This window comes from Ambystoma mexicanum, chromosome 6p, assembly GCF_040938575.1.
Source record: "Ambystoma mexicanum isolate Mex_15411 chromosome 6p, UKY_AmexF1_1, whole genome shotgun sequence".
In the NCBI taxonomy this organism is placed as follows: domain Eukaryota; kingdom Metazoa; phylum Chordata; class Amphibia; order Caudata; family Ambystomatidae; genus Ambystoma; species Ambystoma mexicanum.
Window position 1 is genome coordinate 1,063,337,839 of NC_090935.1, and position 16,142 is coordinate 1,063,353,980.

Consider the following 16,142-nt stretch of genomic DNA (forward strand, 5'->3'; position numbering starts at 1 on the left):
CCCCTGAGAAGGGGGCTGTGTTTTCATGTACCAGTGCCCAGGAAAGTCACTGAGTATTGCCATTCACTTCACTGCTGGGCAATGGGTGTGCTACTCTCTTTGCGTAAGAAAAATATCGCGGAGAAAACTAATTTACTGTTGAATGGCTTCTAACAAACCAGGTAAGGACCTGACGATCTATAATTTAACTTTGGAGTGATTTGCAAGTCAATAAATTACCACATTAAACAAATAGTTTGCCTCCCAATCACATCATTTACTTCACTCCTAGGTCAAAGTAGAAATAAAAAGTAGTGCGTCTCTTATTGTAGCTGTCATGTTGTACCCTGATGGTATTGCAGCTCAGTGGGATAATCATTTGCCACATCATTTGTGTAGCCGGCATATCACAGGGTAACATATTAGGAAGACACTGTAGTTCAATAGTTTGCACATGATATTTGTGTGAACCTGTGGGTCACAAGTTCAGATCCCAATGACATAGCTCAGTCAGTAAATCCACCATCTGCGGTCTGAATCTTGCAGTATGGTGCTGTGCAACAGGGTGTGGTCAACGACAAGACTGTCCTATTGTCTGCCACTGTACAATCTTTTAATGATCTTTCAGGTGCTGTAAGCACACACATTTTAAGGGTCTCTCCTGTCTTCCTATGGCTTTGGCTTTGCTTTATGTCCAGCTCCCACGTGCTGGTTGATGACTGCAGAGCCTTATGTTTGCTTTAGCATCGGTTTTGTATTTTATGAAATGCAAGATTATGTACTTGTTTACACCTGCCAGTCCCTTCAGGTGATGTCATTGGGGTCAAATGCCATATGGTGGTATTTTATTTGATGTAATCAAAGTCAAAGGTCATGCGACATCACTTCCTGTAATGTCATTGGGTGTGTGATGTCACTTTCACTACTGAGGCATTTTGGTGTATTGATGTCCCTATTCTCCAGCTGCACTGCATCCACCTCACCGCCCATAGCATGAGGAATACATTGATTCCAGGTGCACCAGTGGCACAATCTCAATCAGTGATGCAGTGTACTTCAGAACACCCCCATGGTAACCTCGTCTGAAGGATGCACAGACATAGGACAGCAGCTGTCACTGTGTTTTTGTAAAACTAATCGACATTAATGCCACAGCTGCCTTGCTCGGCTATGACAGTTGCAATACAGTTTGATGGTATTGCAATGTTCACTAGTAAAGCCTTGGCGAGCAAAGGGCTGGTGGAACTGTTTTGGCTGGGAGGCAGTGAGGCAGAGTGGACACTTTATCACTGCCGTCCTTGCATTTTAACATGAAGGCAGCGGATAAAGTGCAGCGGGAGCGCCGCTCCTTTAAGTATTTGGAACCTTCATAGAGATCGCGATCTCTGATCAAGCACGTCTGATGGCTTGCTAACTGAAAAAGGAGACCGCGCAAGCCCTGGCGAGCAAAGGGCTGGTGGAACTGTTTTGGCTGTTTGGGCAAACGGCGGACATAGCGGTCCTCCCAGATGATTGCGCCCTTGGAATCTTGCAGCGAAGAAAGAGGATATCTGCTGTGGTAGAGTGCTGCGGCAATTAAGGAGAACATGGAAGAGGAAGGGCGACTGCTGCGAAGTTACTGGCCACGGCAGCAAGATCCAATACGGAAAAGGCATGCCTCTGATTGTGACCTGCTGGCTTCTGGTAAGCGAGCCATCCCCTTACCATTGTCACAGACCCGGGGGGGGGGGGGGGGGGGAGACTGACCCAATACTAACAAAATGTACTAACATTCGAGCCCTCAGAAGAAATTCTATGAGCGGCGCAGAAGATTTAAGCAGCGGCTCTCATGAACCAGATCCCCAACAAACATGTAATATTTGCCCGTCAGGGTCAGAGGTGCCCCTCTGCACCACCCCCCCGAGCCTATGGTGTGCCCTTGCAGCAGAGCGCGGCTCACTAGGGCCCTAAGTTAGGGAAAGCTCTTTGCTGGAAAAACACCACCATCACCAACAGCAATGGGTCTAACCTGTGACTCCGCTTCAAAAAAAGAGGGCCTAAGTGAGGGGACCTCTGTGGAGACACAAGCCTTGTCAAAATCACAAGATCCTAATGGGCGTGGAGGCAAAGGCCCTCAATCTGCAAAGGGCCATTTAAACATAAAGAAACACTTTGCAAGACGAGCGGTGGCTTGTAAAGTCCCAAACCACAAAACAACAGCCAGCCTCATGAAGCGGCAACTGCAGACTAAAGAATTTGAAAACAAATGGAACCTTCTGATGCCGAAATCTTAGAAGTGGTGGAGGAACCCACAAACCGGGTGCTTGAACTGCCCGGGGGTAGTACCCCCGATGAGCAGTGCCCTCAACAGAAAGAAGTGGAACAATCCACACCAACCAGTTTGGGGCACAAATAAACAGTAGCCTCAAACCATCTAAGATGGCATTTTACTCCTACGATCCTAAAACTCCTGCAAAAACACTCCCTTTGCATGTACCCCAAATCAACATGACCACACAAGGCACCCCCCTGGATGAAGATGGGGCCTTGAATGGAGAAGTTTCAAAAAGCACGGCCCTAACGACAGTGACCAGATTGTTGCAACTTGTTAATGAAAGGGGCAGGCATATGGCGCCTGGTGGTGGGATTATTGACCCTGGCACTGATCTAGCTCAATATCCAGCACATGACACTGCCCATGAGATTTCTGCTGGTCTTTGGTCTGTCGAACATGCACACAAGATGGCAGCAAACCGAAGTTTAAAAATCCCAGTGTTCGAGCACACACGTCTATTCACCAAAGAGCATAGACATCGTTAAAAAGCACCTGATCAATCTGTCCATCATGACCCAGGGTGCCAAAATAGGAGGCTAAGTCAAATCTCTCGCACACCGGCTAAAGATTCTCCCTCAAAGAAAATAGATCTCATGACAATTATGTCGACAATTACAATTGCTTTAGCCCCTTTTTGTAAATTGTATGAGGCGTTGAATGAGGCCCAGAAGGACCAGACCTCGCTACTAGCTCCCATGAGTAGAAAGCTAGCATTTCTGGAGGGTTATATCACAGCCAATATTAGAGAGAAATATAGAATGCACTCTTTGAACTCTGAGCCCAAAATAATGGCAACTGCTCACCCATTGGGACCTGGGAGGCAAGAGCATCACTGGGTGGGTTTATCCCAGCCTTTGGGACTTGGCACATCTAATTCAAATCCTGGTCGGCCCCCAGTGGGCCCTAATCCAGTACCAGCAGCGTCTTCAAAAACAAGAAATGTGGTGGGGCAAAGAGTGATATAGCTACTTCCCCCATGGTCATAGAAGAAGCAAACCATTCTGGGACTGGTGGTTTTATTTATCAACTTGCTTCAAGTCAGGTGATTCAAACTGCAAATTGCGATCTAAGGCCTGAGATCGCTGCACAGAAAAGTTTGGCCAACACCAAACACTTGAGTGCATCACAAGATACACCTCGAGTATCTTTTGGGATCTTTTCACAAAAAACTGTGACTATACAGTCAACTGCTTCTGAATCCAGAAATATATTTAACCTAAAAGTATATAAGCGCTCCACTAATGCTACAAGGAACAGTCACCCTAAAAGGCATTTGCAACAAAAAAAGATAGACCTTAAGCACCCGTGGGAGAAGATACAGGAAAAAAACCTAGGGAATGAAAGAGTGAGTGAAGAATCGCCATCAGAAACAGACGACGAGGCCTCTTCCATCGATCTCCTGAATATGAGTATATACTCAGTAGAAGATTCGGAATCTGAATTGACTACCAACCAGCAATCAAAGTGAAAATTTGAGGAAACTGACGCAGAGGCAGTCTCCCATGAACCTCCAGCAAAACTACAATTTATTGAAAATAAACCGCCGGCCCCTCGGAAGTCTGTAAAAGAGTTAAATGATAAGGAAAAGAACGAACACAGACAGGACCAGACCACCAAACCTTCTATTCAAGATAAAGGGGCACATGCCAAGAGGTACACCAACCACAGGGGTGACAAAAATTGGGAGACGAGACCTAAAGAAACCAAACAAGCCAGACGAAGATCACCCTCAATTTGGGAGACAGTCCCCTTAAAGAGGACGTCGAAAAGAGGGGCTCCTTCGAATCACCGCAAGTTAAGTTTAATGGAATGTAATCAAAGAGAGAAGCAACCTGCCACGGAATTTAGGTCACACAAGTCTATCAACCATCCTGAAATGATGAAATCACTCAAAACTGTCAATCAAGTGCCACCCTCGCTGATCCCTCAACATAGTAGAACTTTCCTCTTGGAGAGAATGAGAGCAGTGTAGGATATATTGATTCTTAATTGACAAACCATTGCTGGCATCTTTAATCAAATCCTGAGTTTAAGACCCCTCATATCTAATTACCTCAAGGTGGCGGAACCCAATATGACCAGGGGTAACGACAGCTCGTTTCTTCATGTTGATTCACCTATATTCAAAAACATGCTACTGGAAGCGACAAACTATCTTCTTGACCTGGGTTACAACCTGAGTGAAAGTAACCCAGATGGCACCATAAAGTCGGACTCTAATTTATGGAGCTGAAGTCGGAGTGGTTCGAACAAGGAGAGAACACTTAATGACCACACAAACAAAAGGGCCGAACAAGACCTCTCAGGGGACAAGATAGAGAGGCAGTCTCAAGTCCAATCTGGACACTCTAAGTCCCATCGAATCCTTGAACATTCTTCTAAAAACACACAGGCCTGTAAGCGATCAAATCAGGAAATGAGGAGCAAGGTCCTGCGGGCCAATGATAAAGATGTACAGGTTTCAGATGGCCAGGCTTCGAGGGAAAGAGCGCCTAAAGGCACTCATCTTCGATGTGAGCCTACTGCACCCCATCAGTTGGAGGAAATGCCTAGGAAGAGGGATGGTTCAAGCAGCAGCCGGGGCACTCATCACTCATCTCCTACTAACTGGTTATGGAAGGCAGTCGACAAAAGGAGTAATCATACATTTTAGCCACTAGAAAGGAAGACAATGGCATCTTTGGCGGGATTTCCACTTCAGCAATTGCCAAAGTTGCTGGAAAATGCCCTCAAATTAGGTTCTTGGAACACAAGAGGTTTTAGTCATCTAACTTCTAACAATGACGTCAACTTGGAAAGTTTCGACCTCTTGTGTCTCCAGGAGACCTGGCTTTGCACACAACCAACTCTTGAGGGATATGATATCTCTTTTTCCTGCACAAAAAAGGCTTGAAAGGGCTCCAGGTCGGGATTGCTTACTGCAAGAGGGTGCGGCCTATCAAAGCATTGCCTCCAAGCAACAGCATTTATATTAGCTAACCTTTTAGACTGGCGGCAAGCCCCCACTGTCGACTGTGTAGCTAAATCTGAGCTAATCCTTCTGATAAATACCTATTGGAACCCCACCACTATAACCACCAAAGATTTCTTGGAGATCATGGAAATTACAATAGCGGATGCACTAGATGGTTTTCAAATAGACCATGTGATCATCACAGGGGACTTAAATGTCCTTTGTTATAATCCTGTAAAACAGACAAAGAGGAAGCTTATCTCAGAGGATGGAGCAGCGCGGGGTCGGCAGTGGGAATCTCTGATGAATGCTAAGGACCTTCACAACCTGCACTGACTGGAATCAACTAACACATCTAACATCCCTACATGGGAAGGACAGAGGAATGGTTTCAACATCGATCACACATATGTATCACGAGAGCTTCTGGCCCAAATAACGGACTTTGAAGTTTTGCGAACCTCACATAGTGATCACAACTTATTAATGACCACATGGCATTCAGTCTCTTTGTTGAAGCAAGAAATGTCTTGAAATATCGAATCCTGTGTTAAGGGAGTTCAACTCAAACTAACGGAGGAAGCAATCTTAACCCTCATGGATAAATATGCTGGGCTCACCATAAATAAGGAAGGTGAGACACGAATCCCAGTGGACTATCAACCTCTACTACAGGCTTACAAGAAATCATCAAACCTGGGCAGATCCAAATCTTAGCCTCAATTACATGAATTTAATTCACAGCTGGTTGAGCAAAGAAGGCTTGTAAGGAAAGCAAAAAAGACTTGCCTCTTCCACAAGACCGCAGAAATGTACACAGAAGTCTTGGCAGTGAAAAAAAGGTACGAAGCATGGCTTAGACATCATTGTGTAACTTTGTACCAATTAGATTCAGAAATAATGCTGAGAGCAGCGAGTGGCAAGTCACAGACAGCCTTCTGGTCACTTATCAAAAAACCAACGAACGCCTCCATAAATGAGTTGCAGAACAACGTCAATGAAAAAAAGTGGATCGATCACTTCACCAATGTATACAGGCATCCATTGAACAAATGCCCCACTACAGCCACGTTAGGACCCAATGTGGCCTCTGGGATATACCACATGATCCAGTAACCATCTTTGACAAAATAAAAAAGCTAAACAACTCTAGAGCGGGGGGGGCCTGATGGGATATCCAATTTGGACCTGAAACAGCACCCAGTGGCCTGGCCCTCATTTATAAGCAGGGTCTTTGAAAATTGTAATAGGGCAAGAAAAATCCAGACCTCTTGGAAAAGATCTCACATCGTCCCGATTTTCAAGAAAGGAGCTAGAGACTATCCTAGGCAGTATAGGCCGATTGCTATTTTAGACACCATAGGTAAGATCTTTGGATCACTGACCTTGGATAAGCTATAAGGGTGGATTTTGGACAGTAAAACGGCAGACCCAATGCAAGCATGTTTTGTAAAAGGGTTGGGGAATTCGGCAAATATACGGGCACTGAGTACCCTGAAAGCGAGAAGTGAAAAAAACAAACCACCTGTTTTTTTTAGCATTTGTTGACCTGGTCCAGGCATTCGACTAGGTCAGCAGGGAAGCTTTGTGGAAGTAATTGAAGGCAAACAACTGCCCAGATACAATTTTGGACCCCATTCGAGCCCTGTATACAGAAACATCAATCCAAATCAGACTGAATAATGCAGGTCTTTTATCAACAGAAGTAAAGATGGAAAGAGGTGTGAAGCAGAGGTACGCTTTGGCCCCAGCGCTGTAGCCGGTCCGATAGCACAGCGAGTAGAGCACTCACTTTGACATCTGTGCAGACCCTGCTGATGCAGGTTCGAATGCCGGCAGGGCCAAACTCAGCCTTTCATCCTTCCAAGGTCGATAAATGAGCACCACACAACGTGGGTAATAATAAGCAGCGCTCAGATGCCTGAGGGTTTGTGTCCCTACATAAATTCTAAATTATTATTATTATACAATGCATATACCAGCGATTATAAAGATACTGAAAGTGAAGTTAGAATGTTTCCACCTTCTCTGGGCACGGTTAAAATATCAAGGATCATATATGCAGATGATATTATATCAATGGACATGACTATGATTGGCCTAAAAAGACAGCTGGTAAATCTGCAAAAGTACCTGAGCCATAACAACTTAGAAAATAATAAAGATAAAACGAAAATAATGTCTGATAAACAAACAAAAAAAGGAAAAAATGAAAATAAGGCTTGAAGGGAACCTGCTAGAAAAGGTGGAACATTTACAGTAACAGTGTAACTGAAACCCCAATGCAGTAGCACCTTTACGAGAAAACAAAAGCCCTGGCAGCCCAGGTGAAAATTGTCAACAAGAAATATGGTTGTTTCACCTTAATACCTATCATCACATTTTACTAGGCTAAGGTGGTCCCTAGCCTCATTTACAGCACGGAAGCAATGCCATTGTTGCTGGAAAACACTGGTCCAAATTGGAAGGGCTCTTCTGGTGCCGAGTAAGAACTGAGCCTTATGTCACTGAAATCTACAGTGTCTCAAAATAGGTTGATGCTGTACAGGAAACTACTTCTACCCAATCCTCCAAAGATCTTTAAGGAGTTAGGGAACAAACTAATTAAAGGATCACGCAAAACACTACTAAACTGAGGAGAAACAAATCGAGCTCTTTTGGAGGCAATTGAAAGCTAGAAGGAGGAATTGCTAAGCAACCCCACCAAGGTTTGTAAGCGTCTACTCCAATCAGACTGGATCAAAACCCTGGACGAAAAAACAAAGATAAAACTGTTATTGTTTCTACCTTATTTCCCGATCAAGGTAAATGAAGTGAGGACCTATCTGGCAAAGTTCCCTGATCGTACAATCCGACAGAGTTTTTTGAGGATTCGAATGAATCTGTTACTTGCTAATGAAATTCTATCAGTAAGAGGCCAGTCCAGCACAAACCACTGCAGATTTTGTAAAAAGAAGGAGGTCGTGGAGAATATTAAACATCTGCTTCTAGAATGCCTGGGTACGAATTTGGCCCGAACGGTGCATTTGGGACCTTTATTTAGAGACTTATGCTACTTCGACAGAGAGGAATGGTGGGCCAGGCTAATGAGTGAGGAGAAGGTCAGATGGGTGGAGGCAACTGCCCATTTCTTTCGTTAGGTCGTGACAGGCCGCGGGAGTTAAACTGAGTTGTCAGCTAAGCGCTAAAAGGTTTTAGGTGCTCGCTAATTTAGCTTTGGTACCTTTGGCAGAATTTGATGAGAAAGGTTGTCCAATTAAAGTCGATCGGAAATTGAAAATCACATGCCAATTTGATACTATTCTCTCCACTGTGGTAATCAACCAAGAAAATAGTAGACTGGTAAAGAAAGGTCAAATGCTGAGATTGAATAGTAATTTTGAACGATGGTTTGATGTCAATGGAAACAAACTGAGGAATAATTTGGTAAACATTGAAATTCAATTAAATCAAATAAAAAAATAATAAAATAAATATTCACTTGCTGATCCAATATCTGCAAAGTAGAATTTCAGTGAATGTAAACGATGGACTTCAAGTTGTGGTGTGACAATTTGTTGCGTGCGAATGTGGCAGCACATTTCTTGCACAATAGGCCTGGCAGAGGCTACTTACACCACAGGAGGCAGCCTACAATGAGGCACACATCAGTACTAGACTGTGCATCGAACGGCCCTTCAGCCTACTGAAGGGACCACAGTGGCCCAATTGCATAGGCCAGAGAAGATGGGGTACATCTTTGAAGATGCACCATGCTGCACAGCATGTGCATCAGCAAAATGTCACCCTGCCTCCAGATACAAATGCCTCCCCCAGAGAACTGATGAAGTGCTGCCATTCAGTGAGCATGATGAAGGCAGGGATGGTCATCTGCTGCAGCAGGAATTTATAGACAATTTCAGTTAGACACATTTCTTTGCACCAACGTCACTCATTTGTTCATAAATAGTTCACTCTCACTTAAAAAGTATTTTCCTGGCATGCGTTACACTGCAAAAAACCCATGCCCTCAATATCCCAACACCTATACCTACTACCTCCCTCAATCCCCAACATACATGTCCTCCCACCTCCCTTAATCCCCATAACCCATGCTCTCCCACTTTCCTCAATCCCCAAAACCCATTTCCTTCCACCTCCCTCAATCCCCAACACCCATGCCCTCCCACCTCCCTCAATCTCCAATGCCATCTTGGAGAAAGGGAATTACTTTGTAATGTTGTTTCTTTTGACTAGAAGCAGCTTTGGTGTGTGAGTGGTTGTGGGCAATGCCCTCCTATGGAGACTCCCTGCTTGTGACCCTTCTGTGAGGGTAACAGAGGCAGAGCTGACTGACTCTGGGCCATGCATGTATTGTATCATGAGGAGAAGTGGCCTCTGCATATTCTCCTGCCCAGATGACTCAGTAAGCTACCACACCATCTGGCCAGTCACCACAGTATTCACCCTTGTAGCCTCAGATAGGTGTCAGCACTACTATGCCATTTCAGTGGATATTCTCCTTCTGGCCCCTTGAACAACATCCTGCATTTCCTATACATGCTGCAGGTGAATCTCTTAAAGCTCTTCCATTCTCTCCTGCCACTGCTGCATTCTTATGAGCCGCCCCCAAATGCCAGAAAAGGCATCAATGGGCAGGGCAGCAGGTGGGCGAACAGATGAGGTGGTGGGTGTGGCATCAGCCTCAAACATTGCTGCATCGCCACCATCTGAAGCATCATCACCATCATCAGGCTGTGTGAGTGACTTCAGATCAACAGCAACAGTGTATTGGGGAGGAATGATCACAGGAGAGGCAAGGACAGGAGGGGGCAGTCCGGACAAGGGCTGGTCATTCCAGCCCTACCACTGATAGGTGACAAATAGCCTACGCTGGAGACCAATAAAGGGTGCCTGGTGGTAGTGGTCGCCTGCTTGACCTGAGCCAGGCACACTGCTGGCATCTGAGGTGAGGGCTGGTGCAACCGGCAAGGTAATTGCTGAATTTGCAGCTGCAGTGGTGATGGGTGTACCAGCAGATATGGAGCAGGCAGCTTGGTAGAAGTGTCTGGTGCAGAGGTTACTACAGTGTTGAATTTCCGGTAGAGTGGCAGCTGCTTACGGGTACACCTTTGATCTTGCCAGTTTGGCTGTGGTCTTGCAGCAACTGTCGGATGTCTGGAGTGCATGGGTGGCAAAAGAGTTGCTTGGGGTTGCAGAGTCTTCTGCTGCATTGATTGATCACAGCGTGTGGAGATTCTACTTCACTGCCACTGGTACCTTCACACTGACTGCCTTGTGTGCCTGTAATGAGAGGAACGACCTAGAGTCAGTTATCATGCACACTTTGGCAGGTACATGCACAGAACACAGGAAATGGTCAGGGGCCTGGGCCCATCTATGTAAGTGGGTCTCATGCCTGTCCAGTGCACAGTACACTGGGATGTTGGTTACCTATGCATCTTCAACACTACCTAGCGGTCTATAACTGATACAGGGTGCATGCCTGTTATTGTCCTGGTGTCATGGTTAGGCTGTTTCCCCAAGGTTGTTGGCACAGGTGGATACAGTCTTAAGTCTACATTTGTGGACGGGGTCTGCCCAGCCCTATGTGACATGCTGTGCTTGTGATAGTACTCTGACCCATTATAGGTTGGATACCTTTTTTGGTGCAGTATGGCACATGTGTTAGCTTATGTGTGGGGACCTGGTGATTACAATCATCTTATATGGCGCATATGGCATGGCCGGGAGTATTTCTGGGTTGCATGTCATGGCTGGCATTGTGCATTTACGGCCCTCAATGGAGCATGCAGTGACTAGTCTGTTGATGTCTACAGTCATCAAATGTATTTGCATTCTTTAACCGCATGCTGCATCTTCCAGGTGTACATATGGAATGCATTGAAGATATGCACGTCTGTTCAAAAAACTACATAAGTATGAGAATGCTATCCTGAAGGCAAGTTAAACTGTGAACATAACGCTACCTGAGTTTTAGCTATGGTGTCTAGCATCTCTCATAATTATCCAAACCACATAAAATCGATATCACAAATGAGTCAGCCCTGTGAGCCCAGTTCAGAAGTGGAAGGGTTATGTGTAATCCAGCCAGGTAGTCCTTGCTGCTGCCAGCAACACTCAAGCCCTGGGGATTGCCTCTCATGGGTTAAATATAGGTGTTAAAAGTGTGTGCCCTGTTCCCGTGCCCAAGCATCTCTAAATCAGAGTGTTGCTGTAGGCGCAAGCAGCACTAGTGCATGGTGTTGCTGTCTACTGTATACATGTCATCTGAGTCAAAAGCAACAGCAGCAGCAGCAGTAGCACAGAAATGTTACAAGTCCCATAGACGTGCTTTCTCCAAATCCCCATCATCTGAACAGTATATGTGCAGGGTAGTAAGTGCTGATTCATCTTCATCATGGTTAGGAGTTCTACTTTTTTGTCTGACAGACTTGTTCTTTCTGTTTCTGATGATCACCACCACCAAAACTTTGTTAAAGGGATGTTATGGTTAAGTTGCGCTATATTTCTACTTTATATTTCTCAGTAATGTACATAGACGCAATAAGATTTTCCAACATTTCCAGTTGCAGTTTGTGTTATGCTAATGGGAATATTGTAGCGTTCATCCTCCATTCCAGGGACTGGAACTGTGAATAAAGGGCCAGCAGGCCAAGTTATCAGCCCAATCAAAGTGAGAGTGCAGAACGAGATCTCTGGATCACTATCCCCCCTTCTGCCCTTAAAATGGGGGATGAATGAAATTAACAATCTAGATTTCCAAAGCAGTAACCCGTGCTACTAAAAAAGAGGATTTTCCGTCCTAAACCGGGATGCCTGTGGCGTCCCGGTTTAGGAAACAAAATCCTTTTCCAAGATGGCCACCATAGAAAGGGAAGGCGGGTGTTCCATACAGGGCCCCTCTTCGCTTTCCATGGCAGTCTGCAAAAAGCAAAAAGGAAACCCTATTAACATATTACCACAAGCACTTTTTTCTTCCCTTTCAAATGTATCCTAATGTCGAACAACTTTACCACAAAACCAGTCCCAGGTGGACATGGCCACTTTAATCCTATCTTTTCTCCTTTCTGGTCATGCCCAGTAGCGACAATGTGCGGATCATGACCTTATACCATGACCCCGGCATTCTGCCCACTCCCCATGGCTAAAGCCTAGCCCTCAGTCAGTAAAGGTATACCGGCATCCCGGTGTAGGAAGAAAAATCTTTTTTTTCAGTACCCCGGGTTCCCGGTTTGGGAACCTAGGGTGCTAATGGCCTTCACCCCCCATTACAGGGGTTGTAAATGGGGTATAATGGTCCAGAGATCTCGTTATCCACCCTTGCTTCGCATGGGCTGAAAAACTGGGCTGCCGGGCCTGTAGCCACCGTTCCAGTCCCTCGGACACGTCATCATGCCGCACGCCAGCATATGGTCATCTGGCACTGTCCTGAAGTTCCGTAATGAAGTCAGATGTTCGTAGACGTCCACAGATGCAAAACTAGTTCAAATAGTTGCAAAAAGTGTATAGAAGTGTTAAAAAAGATTCTAGAAGGTGGGAAATGGCAGAGTTTTAAGGTGATACTTTATAAGTTCGACACAAATATTGCTATATTGGGTAAGTATGATATTAGTAAGTTGTAGGAAAATAGCACGCACTGGTAAAAACCCATGAAAATCAATGAAAAAACTTTGTTAAAGGGACGTTACGGTTAAGTTCTACTCATAAAAGCTTTTGAAATTCACTGAAAAAACTTTGTTAGCGGGACGTTATGGTTAAGTTGGACTAATAAAACCTATGAAATTCAATGAAAAAACTTTGTTAAGGTGACGTTATGGTTAAGTTGGACTAATAAAAACCTATGAAATTCTATTAAAAAACGTTGTTCAAGGGACGTTATGGTTACAAGTAAAACCGAAAAACCCCTGAAATTTGCCAGATATGGTAAGCTAAGCAACCATAACTTGCGCCACCACCATGCACTCCTAAGACTAACACCCAGGACATCAAAGATGACATCACAAATGTCAATGATGACATCACTGAAGACATCACATATCTGGCCCACTTGTTTTTGTTCACTGACATATATATGCCAGGTGGTTTAGTTCACTGACAGTCAGATTATTAAAATTGAAGAAGGTGCTATATATCTAGACGTTAACCATGTCATATGTTCTTTAAGTACTTTCCTTAGGGTTTGGTGTCAGCTCATGGTGCACATACATGGGGAAAAGAGCAGGCCTCAAACACACAATTCATTTGTATACATGAAGATAAACTTTAATGTCATTAACATTTTCTGATGATGCTGTTTCTTTCTTCCTTACTTTCGTTTCCCTGTACATGCTTCTGATTTGTATGCATTGTGGTTATTCATATGTATTGTTTGTACCAGCACAAGTGTTGTAAGTCTTGAATTGTCAGCTATGTATTACTTTTTTAACATTACTCAACATTCTGATAAAGTAGTATTTATTATTGTACTATCCAAAATTACAAGATTGTAAATAGTGTACTTCTATGGTGCATGCTGCAGTCATAGGATTGCTGCTATTAAACGCATGTGTGGTTAGACCAATCGCATCAACATGTACATAGCTGTGGGTATAAAAAAATATGTATACAAATGTGTATATTTGTGTATTTACTACTCCTCCTTGTATGTTGAGATATGTACAATATAAGAGAAAATGGCAGAACAATACAGAAACATGAATACCTTATTCCTTTATGAATTTCTCATCTCTGTTGAATCAGTTTTACATCTGTAAAAGACATGTCTTAATAGAAAATAAATAAAAGACTAGTATATAGTCTTGTTTGTCTTCTTTACAATAGTACTATTTGAATACTGAATGTATTACTAGTACTCAACCAATTAAGGTTGTAGATATGATCATTATGTAAAGGACACAAACTCTACTTGGAGAGAAAAAAAACACTGCTCACTTATCTAAAATATCTAAAAATAGATACATATTTGCACACAAATGAATACAACACCAATACCTACATTAAGCACTTAAGTAACTATGAACCTAGTTCTGCATTAGCAAATTCTAAATATTGAATGGTTCCATGAACTGAACATTTCTGTCTGTCAGGTGTGTGTCTTTTAATTATTTTATTTTATTTTATTTGTTTATTTGTATAGCACACAAAACCCTGAGGTATCTAGGTGCTTAACTTAAGAGATTTGTTTCAGTGCTTCAGGTTACAGAAGCGGAAGGCTAGGAGGTGAATTTCAGACATCGTGGAATGTGCAAATGTAATACAACATAGGCACAGTGCAAAGGAGAGGTACATGGTGATCACATCCATTGAGCCTGTCCCCAAATTGCAGGATGGCAGCAGCACACAGATGCTAAAGTCAAATCAGTAGGGTGGGAAAATAAGGGTGCCTACCCCATGATGCAGGGCGGCAGCAGCACACAGATGCGAAAGTCCAGCAAAAAGGGCAACTACATGGTGCCAACCCCATGTTGCAGGGCGGCAGCAGCACACAGATGCTAAAGTCAAATCAATGGGCAAATACATGGTGCCTGCCCCATGCTGCAGGGCGGCAGCACCACACAGATGTGAAAATCCAGCAAAAGGGCAAATACATGGTGCCAACCCCATGTTGCAGGGCGGCAGCAGCACATAGATGCGAAAGTCCAGCAAAAGGGCATGGTGCCTACCCCATGTTGCAGGGCGGAAGCAGCACACAGATGCAAAAGTATTGTACATAGATGTATTTGTATTACTCTGCAGTTTAGACAAAGAATTTTCCAGTCCAGCTGTGTTTCAAACACATTTGTGTAACATATTAAAACTTGCAATTGCTTGTTAACACATAGGTAGTGCCATGCCACACACTTCTAGTTTTTCTTTTTCTGTGCAACTGATGTTGACTATGGGCCTCATTGCGAGTATGGAGGTAGCCATTATGCTATTAGCGCCATGGCTGCCTCCATACCGGGCTCCAATACCGGGGTCTGTGAATGAGGAATTACCGGGTCATTCCGACCTTGGAGGACCCGGTACTTCCTCATGCACAGAACCATTCCCCATTCCCATTTGAGCCTCCATAGGGATCAATGGGAATGGGGATGGAGCTAATAACGGGCCTGTTAACGTTAATAACAGGCCCGTTATTAGCTCCTTGGTCCCCTCGCGGGACCCGGAAAGGACGTCTGGTTTTACCAGACGTCTGTTCCGGGTCCTGCAAGGGAACCTCATAATAGGGCATCCCGTAATAAAGGGTACCGGTCCCGTACCGACACCCTTCATTACGGGACCGCCAGGGTCATAAAGAGGCCCCATGACTTGCATTTCACGGGACGCAATTAAACACATGATTTGTGATTGTGTTCTCTTAAGTTTTGCATTACATCAGGGCCTGATGTTTTTTGTCCACACAGTTAACTTAACAATTTACTTTTTAAAGATGATTTTACATGTTCAGTAAATACACAGATTTATATGTTCTTTAGAATGTAATATTTTGGATTTCCCTACTGGTACAGCATTTTTTGAAACCTAATGTTTTGAATATGGGTTGGCCTTTCACTGGTGTAAACTGTAAAACATCTCCAAACACAATGACATGTTTTCCTGCAAACAATTCTTCTTACCCAGTATCAATAACTCCTTGTACTCTAAGGTGATTAAAAAAAAGACATTGGGCCTCATTACGACGTGGCGGCCATGGCATGAACGGTGCCAATAAGGTACCGGCACCGTTATACTGGGCCACCACATTACGAGTTTGCTCATGGTGTGGCGGTATGCACGTCTGGTCTGGCCAGACGTGCATACTGGCACCCGCGAGCAGACCAGGATGCTAACAAATGACCCGTCATTAACGGGTCCGTTGTTAGCATCCTCCCCATTCCATTGAGCCCTATGTCCACTGAGGCCAGACATACC